Source organism: Globicephala melas, chromosome 6 (genome assembly GCF_963455315.2).
Source record: "Globicephala melas chromosome 6, mGloMel1.2, whole genome shotgun sequence".
Classification (NCBI taxonomy): domain Eukaryota; kingdom Metazoa; phylum Chordata; class Mammalia; order Artiodactyla; family Delphinidae; genus Globicephala; species Globicephala melas.
Genome location: NC_083319.1, coordinates 31,733,410 through 31,758,333, shown reverse-complemented (window position 1 = coordinate 31,758,333; position 24,924 = coordinate 31,733,410). Strand labels below are relative to the sequence as shown.

The window sequence follows — 24,924 nt, the reverse complement described above, 5'->3', positions numbered from 1 at the left end:
TATGTGTTCCACCCCTTGCCTAAGTCTGGGACAGTTTTGAAGGGCCATTCCAGGTCCAGAGCTCACCACAGGATTGGCTGAGGCTACCGTGAACAGTTCAACTCCCTCCTCGGATCCTCCCTCCCTCAGCCCTCACAGGTGCTGTTTCTGAAGGCACTCCTATACCCCCAAAGCACTTGCACATATGTCTCAGCGTCTGTTTCCTAGGGAAACTGATCCACAACTGGGCGTGGAGGAGAGGGAGGAGTCTAGGTAGCGCCTCGATTCCCGGCTTGAGGCAGCAGATGATGCCATCCACCGAGATGAGGAACACAGGAAAAGATGTGAAGTTGAAGCAGGTTTTCTGGAAAAGATACGTTTTGGAGGTGCTAAGTCAGAAGTTCCTTTGGGATAGCCAAGAGTCTGAAGCTCAGAAGAAAGATGTGGGCTAGAGGTATGGATTTGGGAGTCATTGGCACAGCAAAACAATGACATGAGACAGCTCACCCATGGGAGTGTGGAAAGTGACACAGAGGACTAGTGTGACCTTGGAAGCAGCAGAGGGAGGCAGGGCAAGGAAGACAAACCCGTGGCAGATAAAGAGTGATCAGAGGGGCAGGAAAACCTCTCAGGAGTGTGAGCGCTATGGATAGCAGAGGGAGCAGCAAAGGGGTTTACAGCGAATACAGGCAGATGTGTCAGGTGCTGTAGGGAACGCAGCACGGAAATGTCCTTTGGATTTAATGATATGGCCACTGAAGACCTTGCTGAGGACAGTTTTAGCGGAGTGAGTAGAAGCAGCCAGATTCCAGTGAATCCAGTGAAGTAGATGGGCTTGGAGGGACGAAGAAGAGACAGACGGGGTAACTTTGGTTTTCAATAGACAGGAAGAGCGACAAAGGAGAGGTAGATACAGCAGTGAGGAGCTAAGAGAACAGGATATTTGTGTATAAATGATGGGAAGACGGGCTGAAGGAGAAGGTCCAGTTAGAAAACTATAAAGTGAAGGCCACAGGAGTGACAGCTGGTTAGAAGTTCTTGAGAAGGTGAAAGATGATCGAGCGCGCAAGAGGAATCTTGGGAGAGTTGGAAATAAACTACTACTGACGCTGGAAGGAAAATGAGTAGCCATGGAGGCAGTAACAACAGCTACAACTTATTTATGCTCTATAAGCGTCAGGAACTTTTAGTACTTCCTTTAACGCTCACAAATCTTTCAGTACAATACCACGCCCCCTGTCCCAACAGGTGCTGCGGAAGGGGCGGGGCCTCGACTCTGATAGGGTTCCTCCCTCCCCGGGGCCCCGCCCGGTCCCCCAGATTGGATGGTGAGCGCACGCTTCCATTAGGGGAGGACGTAGGGGGCGTGCTCTCCAGGACTGGGCGGTTTCAGAAGCCACCCCTAACCGTCTGGAAACGGGATCCTCTAGGAAGCAGGAAGAGTGAAAGCTGAATTTCTGGAAGGAGGCCTACGGGAGCCGGGAAGATGGATGTGAAAAAGCACTGCCTGGGTGATACATGCGCGCGGCAAGCGCGACAGTGACGGGTCGGCTCCAGTGCGCAAGCGCCGAGGCCTGCTGGGCATGGCGTTTCTCTTCTGGTGCGTTAGAATCCCAACTCTGCGCCTGCCTGGAGTCCCACGTGACTCGGCATTTTGGTTTCCAGGAATTGCGTTAATAAAATAAGTTGGTAGCAATCGAACCGTCTAACAAATAGGGAATTTGTTAATTAAAATATGGTTATGTACATAGGGTGGAATATTTTGTAGCCCCACCCATGCAAGCAAGCCAGAAATCTAAATTTTGTGTGTGTGTGTGTGTGTGTGTGTGTGTGTGTGTTTTGGTCTCTTTGCAGTCGAAGTACCAATATTCTCTCGTTGAATTGTTATTAATGGCTGGTGTCCAAGCTGTTAATTCAAAGATTTGAGGGTGAGACAAGTGCACTTTCTTTCCCTGAGTCGAATTAGATTATGAACACGTTGTTATAATGAGAGAAGGACAATGATGAGTGAGTTTTCTCTGCACCATGTGGGTCTGTGGTAGGGAGCTGGCGTGGACGTCACTTGGAAAAGAACTCTCCTTAAGGGCATTGCTCAGAGGTGAGTAGACCTCAGCAGAGGGCCTAGAGCTGTACGATTAGATGCGGAAGTTGCGGAGGGTGGTGGGGTGTAGTCAGGGATTTGCTGGAGGAGAGGCATTGCAGGAGGAACCTCTGAAAGACCACAAGAAAGAGAACCAGCCACCTGTGGAAGGCACCGCTGCTCTCCAGATTTCCCAGGTGGGAGTAGACAGCGATCCACTGGGACTCCTGAAGTGTAAGCTCTTTGGGTGGTCTTGCAGAGGTCCCCTTGCTAAGCTTGAAGTTAGAAAGGCAGGGCTCTCACACCCACCACCTCTGGAGGATCAGCAAGGCTCTCTGAAGAAATCCTCCAATTCCCTTACAAACTTTACTCTTGCCCTTTTATATTTTCTTTATGGGCAGGATGATGGATTCAAGAAGTTTTTAGCTGAGTCCTTCTTTGCAAACGCACCAGGATGGTCTGTTTCATGACTGATTCATGCTTCAAAATATTTTGATATATCAATTCACGCCTCCGAAACAGGAAGAGTTTGGGTTTGATGCTGCAGCATTATCAAAATTGAACTGCAAGAAGCAAGCAAAACTTTCCTGGAATAAAAGACCTTGCTGATCTCTATCTCAGGAACCAAGGCTACCCCTAAATTCAGACGTGTCCAAATCCTAGTTCCACTGAACAAGCAGAGCTTTATTCTACATAATTCTTTCTCAACGCTAGGGGTGCAGTTGTGTTGAGAGCTGGAATCAAAGGGGAGCCAGCAGAGGGAAACTGTTCTTTCCCCACTGATTAGCTCAGGCGTATCCTATAACTTCTTTAGCCACTCTCAGATAAGAAGTCCTCTGGTCACTTTCAGACTCAAGAGTAATCTTTGAGTAATTACAATTCCAGTCCAATTTCATAATCTAACAACTTTCTCTTATCCACTGGAAAGCTTCTCTCCACTTTCCTCTCACGCCTGGTTAAAAAAATATCAAACCACGTAGAAGGGTTTATTTAAAAATCACTGCCCCACTCCCCTCCCCATCCTCAGTCTCACCGCCCAGAAGGATCCATTATACACAGTTGTTTATCTTTGTGCTTAGTAAACTTTAGTTGTTGAGAAATTTACCTCAACCTTCGCTTCCCAGTTGGTACTCAAGTTCTACTCCTTGGCGATGTTAATGGTTTGGAAAAATGAGGGGGTGACTCCTTACAGACAAGCTGCGGCTCTTTACCCCCCTCACCTGGACCCTGCCCCCCTGATGATCTTCATACAGTGGGTAGATTCAAGATCTGTATGAAAGACCAGAAAGTCAGGCTTGCTGGCTGTTAAAAAAGACCACTCATTTAAAAGCTTTTTTAAAATGGGAGTGGATGGTTTGTCGCAAGTCATGCTCACTCTTCTCTAGTAACTTATGAGACCCAAAAGGCCTGCTCTTGCAAGCCCGGCTGTGGTAGTGTTTGCATGGATTGCGTGCAGCTTTGATTGTTTGTTAAGCCTGGCAAATCTGTCTCTTGGGAGCAATACTACTCCTGTGCCTTTTGTATAGAAAGAGTTGCCTCAGTATGGCTGGTGCTGCCCATCTCTTGTCCTGGGACCCCTGCCAGCTGACCCTCCTCGTTCTCTTAGCCATGATTTCTGAGGCAGCACTTCTGCAAGTCCATTGAGCACAAGGACATAAACTGTGCTTTTTTGGTGTCTTTCCTGTAGCCCATGGGGGACTTGCAAGTGTATTTTGTCCAGCACCTTATAGATTATTCCCACTTTCTCTTCTCTCTCCTGGACTGCTTAAGTACCTCCTAACTGGTCTGTTTGCTCCTCTTTTAGAAGGCTCACCACATGGAGGCCAATGTGTTCTGGTTATCAATTTATAGCCTCTCAGCTTCAAATCCACTTGCATTGCCTGCTCTGCTGGGTCCTTTAAATATTTTTCCTTTGCGGGCTGGCGTGATGCTAAACTCTGTCAGTAGAGGGCACTAGAGAGACACTGTAGGAGGAAGGAGGTTTTTTTCCTCCTTGGGATGTCCTGCACTCTGCAGGTTCCGCGGTGTGCACGGCTTCTCCAGCCCCAGGATCCTGGGCCCAGCTCCTGTAGTGCACAGTGGCCAGGAGCACCCAGCAGCCAGAAACTTCTTGTGGTGCCCCCGTTGGGTGGCTTCATAGCAGTGTGCCTTCAGAGAGTTCCTGCCCTTTGAACGGCTTCCCTTGGCACCCTAGAGGGGGATGGTGACGAGTTTCCAGCTCTGCAGCTTCTCTGCCATCCAGGGAGCCACAGAGGTTCCCTCTCCAACAAGGTCTGGGTCTCAGCCCTGGGAGTGGGAGGCCCTCCCTTGGGGTGTGGCTCTTCCTTGTAGCTGCTACACCTGTATTTTTTAGAATTCTCTTCCTGTCTTACAGCCCAGTCCCTCATTACTCTGACCTCCTGTTAAATAGTTAATAATTCCTGATATTAAACTTTCCCTCTTCAAATTACTGTGTAGTTTCTGTCTCCTGATTGGACCCTGACTGATAACACAGTGTAATCGTTGTGAAATGTAAATCTGATTTTGTCATGCCTCCTTGTTTAAAACCATTTTATGGTTTCACTCTGCTTATAAGATAAAAAACCACCCCCCTCATTTTCATGGTTTCGGAGGCCCTGCATAAGCTGGCCCCTCTTTACCTCCCTGGCCTTATCTCAGACCAGAGTCCCCCCTGCTTTCCTCCTGCTACAGAGCTTTTACAGACACTGTTCCCTTTCTCTGAAGTCATCTTCCCTCACTTTTTTGCCTGGTAAATCCCTACTCACTTTGAGTTAATCATCCCATCCTCAGGGAAGCTTCTCCACCTTCCCTGCCTCGGTCGAATCCCTTTTATTTACTTTCAGAGCACCTGTGTAAGGCTCCTTCAGACCATTTTTCTTGGTTGTAATTTTACATATGTTTGTGCAATTTAAAAATTAGTATTTATCTGCTGTCTTACAGACCGTAAGCTCCTTGAGGACAAGAGACTGTGGCTCTTTTGGTTCCCTGTATAGCCGCATGTCTAGCACATGTTACAGAGTGGCTGTTATGAAGCAGGCATGTCACCTCGTTGCCCTTGTCTTTTTTGTTTTTAATTGAAGTATAGTTGATTTACAATGTTGTGTTAGTTTCTAGTGTACAGCACAGGAGTGATTTAGTTATATGTATGTATATATATATTTATATGTATTCCTTTTCGGATTCTTTTCCAGAAACTGAGCTAAAGGGAACTGTTTTCAATATCTTGTTGCCCTTGTCTTGGTCCAAGGATTTCCCTTTGGAAATACTCCAATTTGCCACAAGATGGCAGCCTAAGACACTCTGGTACTTAATTTCCTTTGAGAAAGAAGTGGTGTTTCAGGTTAGAAGGAAGGCCTTTCTCTGAGCCAGAAGAGGATCCCTTTGAAGTGAGATTGAGTCACATATTACAGAAGATTTCTCTGAAAATGTTCTCTGCATCTCCACTTCTTCACTGACTCGGAAGAACAATCTGGGTTACTAATAAGCAAGACCAAGGAGAGATTCTCCGCTGCTTGCCTGAGGGGCTACTGTGCTATTTAGAGAACAGTTCTAGGGAGACACAAGGACCCTGAGCTCTGATTCATCTGGGAAAATAGGGACCTGACAGTGCGTGCGGAGGCGACAGGAATATTTATGCCCCTCTCCTCAGTCTTTGTTTTGCACTAACTGTGAGTTCGAGAGGAAAGGTCTAGAGCAAGGGGGTCAACAAACTGTGTCCCTAGGGCCAAGTCTGGCTCTCTGCCTGTTTTGGTAAATAAATTTAATTGGAACCCAGCCATACCCATTTGTTGATATACTGTCAGTATTTTGTACAACTATGAATACTCTGACAGAGACCCTGTGGTCTGCAAAGTCAAAAATATTTACTGTCTGGTCCTTTAAGACAAAATTAGGGGACATTTGGTCTAGAGGCATGTAAACTTTTTAGAAGCCTTGATATCTGGTTAGCATTTAGCTGACATTCCATAAAAAGTAGTGATTTGACCTTGTGGGGGAAAGACTTGTCTTTCTTTACAAGAAGTAAACATTCTGGGTGGAAATGATATGGATTCCTTGAGGTTACTTATAGTGGTACCCATATAAGTCGGAAATTATTAATTCATTTCAAGAGTTGCACATTTAAGTGTGCTACATCTTTTCTTTTTTAAGTGGAAATATGGGCGTACATGATATGGGCGTACATGTTGGAAATGCTTACCATGCTTTCCAACAGCAGGATTAGTAAGTCACTGCTATGCTAATTACCTGTACTTCATTTTTCATGGTACCAGCCAAAGGTCTTGTAGCTATTTACCTTTCATTCAAGAAATATTCTTGGCATGGTTGTTGTGGCTTATTTATGAATTTGTTAGTGCTCAGACAACGCTGAGTCAAAATCACATTAATTCATTTTGCAAGTTTTAAACAGTAAAATACATTTGCTACAAGCCCAGAGCTGTATTTATTTATGATTTAAATTTAAGGAATTTCAGTGTTAAACTTCTTTGCTCTTCTAGAGTTCCTTTAAAAATTTTTTTTATTATTTATTTTGGCTGTGTTGGGTCTTTGTTGCTGCGTGTGGGCTTTCTCTAGTTGCGGCGAGCAGGGGCTTCTCTTGTTGTGGAGCTCAGACTCTAGGCGCACAGGCTTCAGTAGTTGTGGCACGTGGGCTCAGTAGTTGTGGCTCATGGGCTTAGTTGCTCTGTGGCATGTGGGATCTTCCTGGACCAGAGATCGAACCCGTGTCCCCTACGTTGGCAGGCAGATTGTCAACCACTGCATCACCAGAGAAGTCCCTCTTCTAGAGTTCTTAATGTTGATTTATGCTTCAGTATGCTGATTTCTTCAAGCACTTTTAATAATGAAAGTATGTGTGTTACATGTTTTTTATATGTGTCTGTACCTTTACATGTGTGAGAATATCTTTGTGTTGTTTAGAAAAAGTGGGCATAAACATTTGACATAAAAACCCACTTTGACAATGGTTTTTCTTTTTTAAAAAAGACTACTAATTATAGTGTTGAAGGTACTTCAAAAAAAAGTGGAATCATGATTCTGTACAAATATAAAATGAAATGTGTATCAAGATTTTATTTAGCTCATTAGTTAATAAGAGAACCAGTAAGATATTACAATTGGTTCAAAGGAAAATTCAAAGAACCACATATTATATAGGCAAATAAGGAATGCTGGAATGAATCTACAAAGAGATTCAAAAAAGGTCTATTGGGGACTTCCCGGTGGCTCAGTGGTTAAGAATCCACCTGCCAATGCAGGGAACACGGTTCGATCCCTGGTCTGGGAGGATCCCACATGCTGCAGAGCAACGAAGCCCATGGGCCACAACTACTGAGCCCACGTGCCACAACTACTAAAGCCTGCACGCCTAGAGAGTCTTTGCCAATTTTTCCTTACAATAATAACAATTAATAGTATTTAGTATGTCTGGTGTAGTTATAAATATATTATATACACTAACTCAGTAAATGCTCACAAAATTAACTTCATTTTACAGGTGAGGAAACCGAGGCATTGAAGTTTTAATTTGCTTGTGGTAAAATGGAAGACCCAGAAGTGAAAAAAATAACATGCATACTATTCCAGCTATATAAAATTATACATATATATATGCACAAAAATATTAGAATGAAGAAATTTGACCTTTATCACTGGCTGATATGTCCATGCTTTGTGTTAAGAGAAAAAGGGAAGGTGTAGAGTAATGTGTATAGAATTATTTTCTTTCTTTTTTTTTTTTTTTAGTATTTATTTATTTGGCTGTGCCAGGTCTTAGTTGCAGCACACAGAATCTTTGTTGCGACATTCGAGATCTAGTTCCCTGACCAGGGATTGGACCTGGACCATCTGCGTTGGGAGTGTGGAGTCTTAACTGCTGGACCACCAGGGAAGTCCCACACACATTGATTTAGACCACCCACTTCTGCCATCTTTGCACTGCAGCCAAAGTGATCTTTATAAGGTAAATAATCACCTCTCGTTAGTTTTCCCATTGCACTCGGAATGAAACGAACATTTTTTTTTAGCTTGGCTTCTAAGGCCTTGGATGGTTCACCCCCTGCCTCTCTCTTTAGCTTTATTTTGGAACATTTTTCTTTTCTTTCTTTTGCTTCAGGCATAATGTTCTCTCAGTTTCTACAGAATGTCACGATCCCTCCTGCTACAGACCTTTGCCCAGGCCATGTTTTCTGACTGGAATATTCTCTCCATCACCTTCCATCTAAGTTGGGTGTCTTTTCTGTAAGCGAACCATGTTCTTACTGATCCAAGTTTGTGGCCATTAATTTATTAATGTGATTATTTGGTTACATCTGTATTCCGCAGTCAGGTTGTGCACTATACAACATATATGAGTGGTGGCCCTCCCTTTCTAGAACACAAACTTCCAGAAAGTCAGGACAATATCTTTCTGTACCACTTTGTGCCCAGCACATAGAAGAACTCAGTATACATTCATTGATTGAATAAATAAATGGCTACCAGAGATGTCTCTCTCTTTTTTAAAATAATTAATTAATTAATTAATTAATTTTTGGCTGCGTTGGATCTTCGTCGCGGTGTGCAGGCTTTCATTGTGGTGGCTTCTCCTGTTGTGGAGCAGGGCTCTAGGCACGCGGGGTTCAGTAGTTGTGGTGCACAGGCTTAGTTGCTTCATGGCATGTGGGATCTTCCCAGACCAGGGCTTGACCCTGTGTCCCCCGCATTGGCAGGCGGATTCTTGACCACCACACCACCAGGAAAGTCCCCAGAGATGTCCCTTATTCAGGCTTATTTCTCTAGCTTAAAAGAAATTAAAGTTCCTAAAGTTTCTTTGACTCATTTATGTATATCATCCATTCTTGTATCTTCTATAAGGTTGCCTCAAACACTGAATTAGTGAATACTGCATAATTGCTCCTAAGGGAAGTACAGGGTTAGGTTCCTGCGAGCCTTTGGTCACAACATTTTTGTTAACTGGTCAATATATAACCAGTTGTTTTATGTGTGTTTCTATTTAAAGACACTTTATTTTATTTTATTTTATTTATTTTTTTGCGGTACGCGGGCCTTTCACCGTTGTGGCCTCTCCTGTCGCGGAGCACAGGCTCCGGGCGCGCAGGCTCAGAGGCCATGGCTCACGGGCCCAGCCGCTCCGCGGCATGTGGGATCTTCCCGGACCGGGGCATGAACACGTGTCCCCTGCATCGGCAGGTGGACTCTCAACCACTGCGCCACCAGGGAAGCCCTAAAGACACTTTATTTAATATCATTATTGATTTATTAATATTGAACTCATAGCTAGCAGCACTATAACTCATGCCTGAACGAAGCTTATCTAACACACGTATTTTCTCTGTCAGCCACATCAGAGCCTTCTTGCACTTAGGAAACTAGACGGCACTTCAGTGCTATGCTTGGGGCTCGTGTAGGATCACCAACTAAAAGCATAAAAATGTGAGAAACGTGGCACTAAATAAACCATGAAAAGGACATTTGTTTAAGTAGGAGAGCTGAAACAAGAAGGTAGAATGTTGCCTTGTTCAACTTCAGCTGAGAAAGAGGGCATTGGGCAACTCAAAATTTTCCCTGCTTTTCAAATGTCAATGAATGAGACTACAAGGGTGCCATGAGGATTGATTTTGGGGTTACAAATAAATTTTGGCAAATAGAATTGCAAACATGAAATCCAAGAATAATGAAGATCAACTGTATATATAATAAAATCTATACTATATAAGTGCATTTTACATATCTTTATATTTCCTATATAAATAAGAAATATATAAAATACATAATAACACAATTGTTACTATCTTATATATAGTGTCACACTACTTGGCAATATATTGTATGCATGTCAGTAAGCATATTTACAAAGAGATTCCAAATCGTTTCCCAGACTAGCGTTAAATGTGTCTTGGGTTATAAGGATTCTATGCGAGATCAGTTTGCCAAATGCTGATATCAAGAAATCCTCTAAGTGTGTGGCATTTGAAGAAGGTCCGGGACTTCCCTGGTGGCGCAGTGGTTAAGAATCCACATGCCAATGCAGGGGACACGGGCTTGATCTCTGGTCCACGAAAATCCCACATGCCACGGAGCAACCAAGCCCGTGCACCACAACTACTGAGCCCGCGCGCCTAGAGCCCGAGCTCTGCAACAAGAGAAGCCACTGCAATGAGAAGCCTGTGCACCGCAACAAAGAGTAGCCCCTGCTCACCACAACTAGAGAAAGCCCGTGCGTAGCAATGAACACCCAATGCAGCCAAATTAATAAGTAAATAAATGTATAAAAAAAAAAAAAAAGAGAGAGCCTGTGCCCCAGATTCTTATAATTATGCTTTGACAGGAACAGGGGCACATGTGCCAAAATAGAGGCTAAAGTCAGTTTCCCTTTTACAGTTGTATATTTTACCCATCTTTTGTTACTTTGCTTTTCCAAGCTCTCATAGCCCATTATACTGTATCTTATTGGATAGGGCCTTGTTCTGGGCTTCCTCATGTCCTATGTCTCTAGGCATCTAACAGGAGCTTAATTTAACAAGAAGCCGTGGCTGTCCTCAATTGAAATAATTTCAAAGTCTCTCATCAGATGGCTCTTTTGGAAATGTCAACAGTTTTTAAACTGTCAGTGCTACAATATAAACAATGCTACATACACTGTTAATCATGGAAGTGATTTCTGGTTTCAGTAAAACAGACCCCAGGGAAGTTTGCTGTGGTGACATATTTTTCACTTGAGATTGCTAAAGACTCAACTACAGCTGGTGTCTGTCCACAGCCTGGCATTGAATTGTCTCACTTCCTAAGACCTAAGCATTATAGATTACATCTGGTATGTTAAAACATTATTTGATAATGGGTGCGATATCATTTCAACTACATACAACTTCTGCCAGTGAATATGTATAATTTTTGCTTTTAGAATTTATATTTTCTCCCTGCTCCTGTATTTTTTTTTTAACCTTTGAATTGGGAAGAAGCCCAACCACTCTAATTGAGAATATCCTCATAGTATGGTTTTTATGTGCTTTGTTTAATATCCGATTATTATTAAAGAATCAAAACCTCACAGATAATGTGAATGGTAATTGTGCTGTCCTGATTTTGTTTTTTCTTATATTTATGTACTAAATCCAGACACTATGAAAAACAAATTGCAGATGCAAAAATTGAGAAGATAATGTTGATGAGAAAACTCCCTGTAAGAACCGTAGGATATGAGCGAAACTGCAGTCAGAGACAAATTCATAGCCTTAATACTTTCACTGTTAAATGAGAATGAAAGTAAATAAAACCTAAGCAGAATTAAAAGGTAAACCACAAACTCTATAAAGAGCTTTTATAAATCAATATGAAAAAATACAATATCCCAGAAGGAAAATGGAGGAAAGAAGGGCCATCAAGAAGAAGGCCCATGGGCAAACAAGTTTTGGGTCCCCAGGAAGGGAAGACTAGCTAAACAATTTTCAGGTCATATTATTTGGAGAAGGTAATAGAGAGGACGTGACCGCTGGTTGACTTGTGAGCTATACCTGGGCAGTCAGAGGCTCCTCCTCCCTCCCCTGTCCTTGGAATGTATGTTCCGCCCTCCGTTCCCATGTGGGAGCGTTTTCAAGGCTGTAGGCTTGGGAGAGCAATGTGTTGCTGAGAGCATCTGGATGGTGTACGCGATCGAACCCCAGGAATTCCATATAAACTTTCTGGCGGGCAGTACAGAGGCCTACTAGTTATGCGGCCGTCCAAGAGAACTCTCATGAGTAAGTCCCCTTGCTGTATAAACCTGCCCCCACCACTCTGCAATGCTGTGCCTCTTCAGTCTCTGCTCACCCTCTGCATGCTGGGGCCAGTTTGCAAACCAATGTGTATTTGCCTTGGGGCCCTTGACCACCAGGACTTTGTGATTTGCCAGTTTTCCTCCCTCTCTTCTGCTCTGGTGAAATACAGGAAAAGGCAGTTTATGAAAGCCAAATTACATGTTTAATAGTAAATAAAATGCAAAATACATATAATACTGAACTGCCACTTTGTCCTGCCAAATTGGCAAAACTATAAAAGGAAAATATCAAAGTGGACAAGAGTGTAGGGAAATGAGCATTTTTATACTGTTTTTGGAAGTGTAAGCTGATTTAGGTTTTCTGGACAATGGGCCCTGTGCATCATGAATCTCTTTTGGTCCATCAATTTCACTTCCAGGATTTTATCCTGAAGTAATTAGGGATATGTATAAAGATAAGCAGGATTTTCTTATAGTGTTTATAAGAGGGGACAATAGGCTACTATGCAGTCATTAAAACATACTCATTGCTATCCTTATCAACATTTCTTAGATCCACAGATTGTACTAAGTAAATGAAATATCCCATCGCTGGGGTGAGTATTTTTAAAAAATTGTGGCATAAAAAGGTTGTAATAATTTATTAAAGATCACATGGTTAAGAATTAATAAAGCTTAAATGAAACCCCAATCTTAACTAACTACTATAATTAATGTCCTCTATAACTGAACAAGTGACATAAGGAAATGTTTATATAATATATTGCTCTATGAAAAAAAGCAGGCTATATTCAATTTCTCTAATGGATATAGGCCTATGCAGATTTCTGATGCTTTTGCTAAGTTATGTTTTTCTAAGGACTATTTATCACTTCAAATTTATCAGCATAAAGTTAGTAATATCCACTTATATTTTAATGTCTGTAGACACTGTAGTTGATGTCCTTTGTAACTCTTCCTTTTTTGCCATTTTTCTTGATCTTGGCAGGGGTTTGTTAATTTTATTAGGGCTTTCAAGGAACCAAATTTTGCTTCCTTGACTCTCTCATATGGATGTTTTTTTATTTAATTCATTTCTGATCTTATCTTTACTTTTTCCTCTCTTCAGTTTTCTTTGGCTTTAACTTGATATCCTTTTCTCTTTCTGTCTTCTTAAGGTGAGTGTTGAGATAATTGATTTTTAGTCTTTCTTGTTTAAAATATGCACATTTAAGACCATAAATGTTCTTCTAAGTGTGGCTCTAGTTCTTCATCTGCAAAAATGCATATGTAGTTTAAAAAAAATTATTGTCATTCACTTCAAATATTCTCATATTCATTATCTTATTTAACCCATGAACTATTTAGAAGAGTACTGGTTAATTTCTAAACATATGGGGATTTTTTAGTTATCTTTTTGATATTAATTATTACTTAATTCCACTGTGGTTTGCTAGGACATAAACTATATTATATAAATCTTTTGAAATTTGTTTGGTTTTTGACTCAGATTTTGGACAGTTTGGTAAATGTTCTGTGTGGCATTTGAACAGAATGTATATTTGACACTAGGAGTGCACTGTTCTATATTTGTCCATTAGGGTCATTTGTACATCTTGTTCAAATCTATATCCTTACTGATGGTATATTTGCCTTTTCTATTAGTTACTGAGAAGGATGTGTTAAAGTCTCTAAGCATGATGTGAATTTTTCTATTTCCTCTTTTATTTCTGCCAGTTTTTTGTTTTATATATATTTTAAGGTAATGTTCTGAGATTCATACATATTTAGACCTCTTGTATTTTCCCTTTAGATCTACTCTTTTATCATCATGAAATGTCCCTCTTTATGTCTGTCTACTAATGCTTCCTGCCTTAAAGTCTGCTTTGTCTTATAGTAGTCAAGGCATACCACTTTCAATTGGTCAGTGTTTGCATGGCATTTATAATTTTTCTATCCTTTTATTCTCAACCTCATGTTCTTTGGGATTAAGTTGCTCGTTTTTAATCTGACAGTCTGACAACCTTTTCTTTTATCTATGTATTTGATCTATTCACGTTCAATGTATTATTGATATATTTGGGTTTAAACTTATCTTAATACTTATTTGTCCTACTAGTTTCTGTTCTTTTTTTCTCCTTTCTTGACTTCTTTTCTTTGTATTTAATTATATAAACTATTATTCAGTACACATATTTTTTTTCACACGCTTCTTTTATTCAACAATAGATTTATATCTAAAATACTTATAAAATACTACATAATATTCCAAAGTACAAATATGTCAATTTAGCAGTTACCTTCTTAAAAATTTTTTTTGTTTTTGTTTTATTTCTTCAGTAAAAATCCTGTTTCAGGGGCTTCCCTGGTGGCGCCGTGGTTGAGAGTCCGCCTGCCGATGCAGGGGACACGAGTTCGTGCCCCGGTCAGGAAGATCCCACATGCCGCGGAGCGGCTGGGCCCGTGAGCCATGGTCGCTGAGCCTGTGCGTCCGGAGCCTGTGCTCCGCAAAGGGAGAGGCCACAACAGTGAGAGGCCCGCGTACAGCAAAAAAAAGAAAAGAAAAAAATCCTGTTTCACATCTTGTAAAAGTGCGTTAATACTTTTCTAAGGAAGGTGGTTCAAAGAATTACTGGATCATGTGGCATTTGTACTTTGTATTTTTTTTTTTTTTGGCCGTGCTGTGCAACTTGAGGGATCTTAGTTCCCCGACCAGGGATTGAACCAGAGGCCACGGCAGTGTGAAAGCGCTGAGTCCTAATCACTGGAGCCCCAGGGAATTCCCTGCCCTTTGTATTTTGATAGCAGCTCCACATTGCCATTTAATTTCCCTGTGCCAATTTCCCCTCACAGCAGTGTGTAGGAGTTTCAATTCCCCAACAAACTCACCAAGACTTGATATTACCAAACATTTGAATGTCTGCATTCTGATATGTGAAAAATGGTATCGTTTAATCTGATTTGTCTGATTGCTAGTAACTTAGAAAATTTTATTAAATGTAGTATTACAGCTTTTTTCTTTTTTTGCCTTCCTTTTGATTAATCAAATAATTATCTAAGTATTATATGTCTTAATACTTTTAGTAGTTCTGAATAGTGTAAAAATGGTAGACCAGCCCCTTCCTACCTTATGTGCTATGAATGTCAAGGGTATTAGTGATATATTTTAAACTCCATATGACATGGTTACTATTATTTTATAGTCGATTTTACTTAGAATAACTGACATATTTACCCTTTTTATTGTTCTACATTCTATTCTGTATCTTGGTGGTTCTTTCGGGGATTATTTTCCTTTCTCTTGAATTGTATTTCCTTGAGTACATTTGTGCTAATCACAAATCTTCTCAGTTTTTGTATTAAGTGTATTTTGCCTTAAACTTTGAAGTATATTTTTGGTGGATACAGAAGTCTGTGTTGGGAGTTATTTTCTTTTAGCATTTTGAAGGTATCATTCCGTTATCTCCTTGCTTTTTTTTCTTTTCCTGTTGAGAAATCAGCTGATGGTTTGTGTTGTTCTTTCAAAGGTAATATATCTCTTTACCTCTGGGCGACTTTAAGGTCTTCTCTTCGTTTTTCAGTAGTTTGACGATAATGTGCTTAGGGCTGGTTTTATTTATATTTATTCTTCTTGGAGTTCGTCGTACTTCTTGGTGTTTTGGTCATTTTTGGGAAAATTTTTGACAGTACTGTTTCTTCAAAAATTGCTTCTGCTTTAATCTCCTCTCTAATTCTTGGACTTTTCACCATGTCCCATGTGTCCTTTATGTTCATTTCTGTATTTTTTCCTCTTGATTTTCCATGTTCCAGCGTATATGTTTTTAAAAAATTTTTTTTTGAATTTTATTTTTATTTTTTTATACAGCAGGTTCTTATTAGTCATCCATTATATACATATCAGTGTATACATGTCAATCCCAATCTCCCAATTCATCACACACACACCCCACCCCCGCCGCTTTCCCCCCTTGGTGTCCATACATTTGTTCTCTACATCTGTGTCTCTATTTCTGCCCTGCAAACCGGTTCATTTGTACCATTTTTCTAGGTTCCACATATATGCGTTAATATACATATTTGTTTTTCTCTTTCTGACTTACTTCACTCTGTATGACAGTCTCTAGATCCATCCACGTCTCTACAAATGACCCAATTTTGTTCCTTTTTATGGCTGAGTAATATCCCATTGTATATATGTACCACATCTTCTTTATCCATTTGTCTGTCGATGGGCATTTAGGTTGCTTCCATGACCTGGCTATTGTAAATAGTGCTGCAATGAGCATTGGGGTGCACGTATCTTTTTGAATTATGGCTTGCTCTGAGTATATGCCCAGCAGTGGGATTGCTGGGTCATATGGTAATTCTATTTTTAGTTTTTTAAGGAACCTCCATACCATTCTCCATAGTGGCTGTATCAATTTACATTCCCACCAACAGTGCAAGAGGGTTCCCTTTTCTCCACACCCTCTCCAGCATTTACTGTTTGTAGATTTTCTGATGATGCCCATTCTGACTGGTGTGAGGTGATACCTCATTGTAGTTTTGATTTGCATTTCTCTAATAATTAGTGATGTTGAGCAGCTTTTCATGTGCTTCTTGGCCATCTGTATGTCTTCTTTGGAGAAATGTCTACTTAGGTCTTCTGCCCATTTTTGGATTGGGCTGTTGGTTTTTTTAATATTGAGCTGCATGAGCTGCTTATATATTTTGGAGATTAATCCTCTGTCCGTTGATTCGTTTGCAAATATTTTCTCCCATTCTGAGGGTTGTCTTTTCATCTTGTTTGTAGTTTGCTTTGCAAAAGCTTTTAAGTTTCGTTATGTCCCACTTGTTTATTTTTGTTTTTATTTCCGTTACCCTAGGAGGTGGATCAAAAAAGATCTTGCTGTGATTTATATCAAAGAGTGTTCTTCCTATGTTTTCCTCTAAGACTTTTATAATGTCTGGTCTTACATTTAGGTCTCTAATCCATTTTGAGTTTATTTTTGTGTATGCTGTTAGGAAGTGATCTAATTTCATTCTTTTACATGTAGCTGTCCAGTTTTCCCAGCACCACTTATTGAGGAAGCTGTCTTTTCTCCATTGTATATCCTTGCCTCCTTTGTCATAGATTAGTTGACCATAGGTGTGTGGGTTTATCTCTGGGCTTTTTATCCTGTTCCATTGATCTATATTTCTGTTTTTGTGCCAGTACCGTATTGTCTTGATTACTGTAGTTTTGTAGTATAGTCGGAAGTCAGGGAATGTGATTCCTCCAGCTCTGTTTTTTTGCCTCAGGACTGCTTTGGCTATTCAGGGCCTTTTGTGTCTCCATACAAATTTTAAGAATTTTTGTTCTAGTTCTGTAAAAATAGTCCTTGGTAATTTGATAGGGATTGCATTGAATCTGTAGATTGCTTTGGGTAGTATAATCATTTTCACAATATTGATTGTTCCAATCCAAGAACATGGTATATCTCTCCATCTGTTTGTATCATCTTTAATTTCTTTCATCAGTGTCTTATAGTTTTCTGCATACAGGTCTTTTGTCTCCCTAGGTAGGTTTATTCCTAGGTATTTTATTCTTTTTACTGTAATGGTAAATGGGTGTGTTTCCTTAATTTCTCTTTCAGATTTTTCATCATTAGCGCATAGGAATGCAAGAGATTTCTGTGCATTAATTTTGTATCCTGCAACTTTACCAAATTCATTGATTAGCTCTAGTAGTTTTCTGGTGGCATCTTTAGGATTCTCTATGTATAGTATCATGTCATCTGCAAACAGTGACAGTTTTACTTCTTCTTTTCAAATTTGTATTCCTTTTATTTCTTTTTCTTCTCTGATTGCTGTTGCTAGGACTTCCAAAACTATGTTGAATAATAGTGGCGAGAGTGGATATCCTTGTCTTGTTCCTGATCTTAGAGGAAATGCTTTCAGTTTTTCACCATTGAGAATGATGTTGGCTGTGGGTTTGTTGTATATGGCCTTTATTATGTTGAGGTAGGTTCCCTCTATGCCCACTTTCTGGAGAGGTTTTATCATAAATGGGTGTTGAATTTTGTCAAAAGCTTTTTCTGCATCTATTGAGGTGATCATATGGTTTTTATTCTTCAATTTGTTAATATGGTGTGTCACATTGGTTGATTTGCGTATACTGAAGAATCCTTGCATCCCTGGGATAAATCCCACTTGATCATGGTGTATGATCCTTTTAATGTGTTGTTGGATTCTGTTTGCTATTATTTTGTTGAGGATTTTTGCATCTATATTCATCAGTGATAGTGGTCTGTAGTTTTCTTTTTTTGTAGTATCTTTTTCTGGTTTTGGTATCAGGGTGATGGTGGCCTCGTAGAATGAGTTTGGGAGTGTTCCTTCCTCTGCAATTTTTTGGAAGAGTTTGAGAAGGATGGGTGTTAGCTCTTCTCTAAAATGTTTGATAGAATTCACCTGTGAAGCATCTGGTCCTGGACTTTTGTTTGTTGGAAGATTTTTAATCACAGTTTCAATTTCATTACTTGTGATTGATCTGTTCATATTTTCTATTTCTTCCTGGTTCAGTCTTGGAAGGTTATACCTTTCTAAGAATTTGTCCATTTCTACCAGGTTGTCCATTTTATTGGCATTGAGCTGCTTGTAGTAGTCTCTTATGATGCTTTGTATTTCTGCAGTGTCCGTTGTAACTTCTGCTCTTCCATTTCTAATTTTATTGATTTGAGTCCTCTCGCTCTTTTTCTTGATGAGTCTGGCTAAAGGTTCATCAATTTTGTTTATCTTCTCAAAGAATCAACTTTTAGTTTTATTGATCTTTGCTATTTTTTTTTGTTTCTATTTCATTTATTTGTGCTCTGATCTTTATGATTTCTTTCCTTCTAATAACTTCGGGTTTTGTTTGTTCTTCTTTCTATAGTTCCTTTAGGTGTAAGGTTAGATTGTTTATTTGAGATTTTTCTTGTTTCTTGAGGTAGGCTTGTATTGCTATAAACTTCCCTTTTACAACTGCTTTTGCTGCATCCCATAGGTTTTGGATCATCATGTTTTCGTTGTCATTTGTCTTTAGGTATTTTTTGATTTCCTCTTTGATTTCTTTGGTGATCTCTTGGTTATTTAGTAGCGTATTGTTTAGCCTCCATGTGTTTGTGTTTTTTTTTTACAGATTTTTCCCTGTAATTGATTTCTAATTCCATAGCTTGTGGTCAGAAGAGATGCTTGATGTGATTTCAATTTTCTTAAATTTACTGAGGCTTAATTTATGACCCAAGATGTGATCTATCCTGGAGAATATTCAGTGTGCACTTGAGAAGAAAGTGTAATCTGCTATTTTCTGATGGAATGGCCTATAAATATCAATTAAATCTATCTGGTCTATTGTGTCACTTAAAGCTTGTGTTTCCTTATTAATTTTCTGTTTGGATGATCTGTCTGTTGGTGTAAGTGAGGTGTTAAAGTCCCCCACTGTTATTGTGATACTGTCAATTTCTTCTTTTATAGCTGTTAGCAGTTGCCTTATGTATTGAGGTGCTCCTATGTTGGGTGCATATATATTTATAATTGTTATATCTTCTTCTTGGATTGATCTCTTGATCATTATGTAGTGTCCTTCCTTGTCTCTTGTAACATTCTTTATTTTAAAGTCTATTTTATCTGATATGAGTATTGCTACTCCTGCTTTCTTTTGATTTCCATTTGCATGGAATATCTTTTTCTATCCCCTCACTTTCAGTCTGTATGTGTCCGTAGGTCTGAATTGGGTCTCTTATAGACAGCATATATATGGGTGTTGTTTTTGTATCCATTCAGCAAGCCTGTGTCTTTTGGTTGGAGCATTTAATCCATTCATGTTTAAGGTAATTATCGATATGTATGTTCCTATGACCATTTTCTTAATTTTTATGTGTTTGTATTTGTAGGTCCTTTTCTTCTCTCATGTTTCCCACTTAGAGAAGTTCCTTTAGCATTTGTCGTAGAGCTGGTTTGGTGGTGCTGAATTCTGTTAGCTTTTGCTTGTCTGTAAAGCTCTTGATTTCTCTGTTGAATCTGAATGAGATCCTTGCCGGGTAGAGTAATCTTGGTTGTAGGCTCTTCCCTTTCATCACTTTAAATACATCATGTCACTCCCTTCTGAATTGTAGAGTTTCTGCTGAGAAATCAGCTGTAAACCTTATGGGAGTTCCCTTGTATGTTATTTATCATTTTTCCCTTGTTGCTTTCAATAATTTTTCTTTGTCTCTAATTTTTGTCAATTTGATTACTATTTGTCTTGGCATGTTTCTCCATGGTTTTATTCTGCCTAGGACTCTCTGCACTTCCTGGACTTGGGTCATTATTTCCTTTCCCATGTTAGGGAAGTTTTCGACTATAATGTCTTCAAATATTTCCTCGGGTCCTTTCTCTCTCTCTTCTCCTTCTGGGACCCCTATAATGCAAATGTTGTTGTGTTTAATGTTTTCCCAGAGGTCTCTTAGGCTGTCCTCATTTCTTTTCATTCTTTTTTCTCTATTCTGTTCCGCAGCAGTGAATTCCACCATTCTGTCTTCCAGGTCACTTATCCGTTCTTCTGCCTCAGTTATTCTGCTGTTGATTCCTTCTAGTGTATTTTTCATTTTAGTTATTGTATTGTTCATCTCTGTTTGTTTATTCTTTAATTCTTCTAGATGTTTGTTCTTTAATTCTTCTAGGTGTTTGTTAAACACGTCCTGTATCTTCTCGATCTTTGCTTCCATTCTTTTTCTGAGGTCCTGAATCATCTTCACTATCATTATTCTGAATTCTTTTTCTGGAAGGTTTCCTATCTCCACTTCATTTAGTTGTTTTTCTGGGGTTTTATCTTGTTCCTTCATCTGGTACAAAGTCCTCTGCCTTTTCGTCTTGTCTATCTTTCTGTGAATGTGGTTTTTGTTCCACAGGCTGCAGGACTGTAGTTCTTCTTGCTTTTGCTGTCTGCCCTCTGGTGGATGAGGCTGTCTAAGAGACTTGTGCAAGTTTCCTGCTGGGAGGGACTGGTGGTGGGTAGAGCTGCCTGTTGCTGTGGTTGGCAGAGCTCAGTAAAACTTTAATCCGCTTGACTGCTGATGGGTGGGGCTGGGTTCCCTCCCTGTTGGTTGTTTGGCCTGAGGTGACCCAACACTGGAGCCTACCTGGCTCTTTGGTGGGGCTAATGGCAGAGTCTGGGAGGGCTCACACCAAGGAGTACTTCCCAGAACTTCTGCCAGTGTCTTTGTCCTCATGGTGAGACACAGCCACCCTCCACCTCTGAAGGAGACCCTCCAACACTAGCAGGTAGGTCTGGTTCAGTCTCCTGTGGGGTCACTGCTCTTTCCCCTGGGTCCCAATGTGCACACTACTTTGTGTGTGCCCTCCAAGAGTGGAGTCTCCATTTCCCCCAGTCGTGTCGAAGTCCTGCAATCAAATCCCGCTAGGCTTCAAAGTCTTGATTCTCTAGGAATTCCCCCTCCTGTTGCTGGACCCCCAGGTGAGAAGCCTGACGTGGGGCTCAGGACCTTCACTCCAGTGGGTGGGCTTCTGTGGTATAAGTGTTCTCCATATTGTGAGTCACCCACCCAGTAGTTATGGGATTTGATTTTATTGTGATTGCGCCCCTCCTACTGTCTCATTGTGGCTTCTCCTTTGTCTTTGGATGTGGGGTATCTTTTTTGGTGAGTTCCAATGTCTTCCTGTCGATGATTGTTCAGCAGTTAGTTGTGATTCTGGTGCTCTCGCAAGAGGGAGTGAGCGCACGTGCTTCTACTCCGCCATCTTGAACCAATCTCTGCCATCTTGAACCAATCTCCGCCATCTTGAACCAATCTCCCAGCTTATATCTTTTCCTCGGATGTTTTACCTTGCTAATTGTCTCTTCAGTTGCATGTAATCTCTTATTCAGTCCATCTCTTGTCAATTTACATTGTTTTGTTTTTCAGTCCTAGACTTTCGTTTTGATTTATTTTCTGCTTTCCAGTTCTTTGCTGAAATTCTCCATAGGACATTAAAATTAGTGTATGTAATAAGATACTAGTAGCAGCATTAATTTAAAATTGTTCAAAAATGTTATTGTAACAATAATAAAAGATATATAAACCAAAACATCACAGATAATTCCCTCACTAAACTTACCTCCTTTATTTTCCACTCTGCGCCTTTATTTCATATGCAGATAAAACAGTGCACATGTTAAGTGAGTGTTCAAACATTGAATTTTAATGATATACTTTGTTAAAAAATAACCTCTGTATATTTTTTCTAATACCACATTTCTAATTGTGGTCTAACATCTTATCATTCTTTGCCCAGAATTATAAAGATTGGCAATTTAAAGATTTCTTGTTCTGTCCATTAGGTATATAGTTAAGATGTCAAATAAAATGGTTAAAAAGGTTAACATCACCAGAAGATGTATATGTTCTCTTTCTACAGATATTTTTCTTTTCAAATCAGAGGAGACATAGGAGAATTTTGCTTCAGAATATTACATTTGACTTTGCCTACCTTTAAAAGCTTTCTTTCAACCTGGATAGATTAGTTTCCATTCTTCTTTATTTAAAATCCATTTATCAAACTCCAGATGTATTTCCCTTCCCAGAACAATGCCTTTGTGTCATTAATGGTGACGGTATTGATCTTTAATAATGCTAGACTCTGAAGACTTGAAATCTTTTGATGATATCTCTATTATCACATATAAACTTTTAAAAAAGCCAAATTATTAATAGATTCACATTAATATTGGTACATTTATAGGCATCTTAAATGAAATTCATGACAGTGTAAAAGGAAGCTAAACTTTAGTTGAAGATTGCCCTTAAAAATGGAAGAATTCCAAGAAATTTGGTAGTTAGATAATATTAAGTAGGTAAAAATAGGAAATAAAAATGGGCTTTTTCTCTGAAATAAAAAAAATTTAAACACTAGTGAACTGAAAGACAGTCTTCTCTGAAAATGGTACTAATAATTCTAGGTTCATTTAAAATATCAGTCATATTATGAAAAAACATGGGGATTAATCTAGCCCAGATATCTATTCCCTTGAAAACACGGTGACTATAAGCTATGTATTGAATCTTATTTTTATGAAAGGCTCCAGTAAGGAATTCATACAGAATGCCAGCTTTGGAAACTTACTTAGAGGCCATAGAACCTTAGCCTCTCATTTTCTAGATGAGCCTAAAGGAGTTGTTTCAGACATCAGGTTGGTGGGTAATTTCATGAAAATTCCTAGAACAGTTGGAGTTTGGCCTAGAGCATATGTTCTATAAATATTTTCTTTTTTTCCTAGAACACAGAAACCTAGTTTCCCTGTTCTTGGGATCATTATGATTTGTGTGTTGCATTAATCATCTAACCTGTGATAAGAAGCAACCCCCAAATCTCAGTGGCAAATAACAAATTTTTTCTTTGTCTCATTGCATGTCCCCTGTGGATGGGCTTAAGAGCTCCCCTTTTTGCTATAGGCTGCCTGCGGTTGTAGCTGTGGCAGGGGCTCTGTTCCATATGGCTCTTTTCCATGAGTCTTCATTTTGGAATCCAGGCTAATGGAGCATCCCATCTACGATAAGCTGTTCATCAGTTAGAGATGAAAAAGCAAGAGCAGGCCTCTTCAAGAAGCTCCTGCTTGGAGCGAGCACACTGTCATTTCTGCTGACATTCATTGACTAGTCAAGTCCAAGGCCAAGTCTGACAATATGCAGTAAGATGTGCTCCTCTGGCAGGAGTCATGGCAAACAACAAAGATGTTGCAGGGTAGGGAGCAAATAGTTGTCAACATTAATATGAGCTACCCCACGATTGATGATTATTTTAACGTGGTACCTTTATTGGGTCTACTATTCCTTCTCAATTCCAACTTGGGAGAAATGCAAGATACTGGCTCTTGCTACATTTGCGATGGCTGAGCTGCGTTCTAATTTTTTCACATTAGACTCACAATGCAGGTCACTTTTTGGTTACTCAGGAAGAATATTTTCAAAGCTGCCACAGAATTTGAGGACCAATTGATTTTCCTTTGAATCAAATTGTTCTTACTAAACTTGAGGATGTTTATTTTATATAAAAAAATGCTTGATGGAAGGGGGACATTGTGTGCAAGAGGCTGTGTCATTTATATTCTGAAAGAAGACTTGCAAAGCCTTCAACTTAATCCTTAGAGAAAGTTTAAACTTTAGGTGGTTTAGTATTGCTGGTGTTACTCATATAAAGATAAAAAGCCATGGGAAGGAAGGGTATGTTTTCATGAAGTCGTTTAAAAATATTTTGAAGCTCAATTTAACAATCAGTAGGGTCTTAACCATCCCTTAAGAGCCTTCTTCAAAATTTATTTTTAAGAAGAGGAAGGCTCTGTGTAAAGGAATGGGGAAGAGAAGGGAATGAGCTATTTAGATTTTATTGTATATTTCTCTTACACTTCAACAATGTACTTGAACTTCACAACAGTCCTTTAATGGATGGACAGGTGAAGACAGGAGTTGAGAGTGAGAGGTGGGAGAAGGGTCACCTTCCTCCTGCCAGAGACTTGGATGATTTCTTCAGATTCTTACCATTACAATCTGTCCATCTATCAGGTATCTGTCTATTGAGTGTGAGAACATTCACTTGTAGATTCTTTCCTGAGAGAGGAGACAATAGAACCTCAAAAGATGTAAAAGGGACTATAAGAAGAAGTCTTCTTGACTATAAGGAGGAGTCCGCCAGCCACCCAGTTCCCTTCCAGGGAGGCAATCTGTGTTGTCTGTTTCTAGAGTATTTTAGGCATTTACAAGTAAATACGTTTAACTAGATATTTCTCCCTTTTGTGTACAAAATGTATCTGTTCTACACTTAGCTTTCACTTAATATAATTTGGAGATCATTTCATATATACGAGTCCCCTCCCCATACCCTTACGTCCTGTTTTTGTTTAAAGGCAGCTTAGGTGTTAACTTTGTAAATTATACCATAAGCTACTAAATGGTAGTGTGTTTCTTCTTTCTGGAAATATATGTTAAGTCTTCTCTGTCCCCAGAACAGTGCTACCCAGAGGACACTCACTAGGGGACCTCAGGAGTCTTATCAGTTTGTACCTTACGTTTATTTTTTTTTACTATGGATAACTCCTGCTTCTTTTCCCAGAGTGATGAACAGCAAGACCCTCAAGAACGCTCCTTGGACTTCCTTTGCGAGA

At 39.8% G+C, this 24,924-nt stretch overlaps 1 protein-coding gene across 2 annotated transcripts in view; it reads left to right on the top strand.

Moving 5' to 3' along the window:
- Nucleotides 1–1,371: 1,371 nt before the first annotated feature.
- PLPPR1 (phospholipid phosphatase related 1) overlaps nt 1,372–24,924 on the top strand; it is a 641,182-nt gene continuing 617,629 nt past the window's right edge. For both annotated transcript variants that reach the window (XM_060299950.1, XM_060299949.1), the window contains exons 1-2: nt 1,372–1,579; nt 7,802–8,018. The gene's annotated coding sequence lies outside the window, so the exon portion shown is untranslated. The remainder of the gene's footprint in view (nt 1,580–7,801; nt 8,019–24,924) is intronic.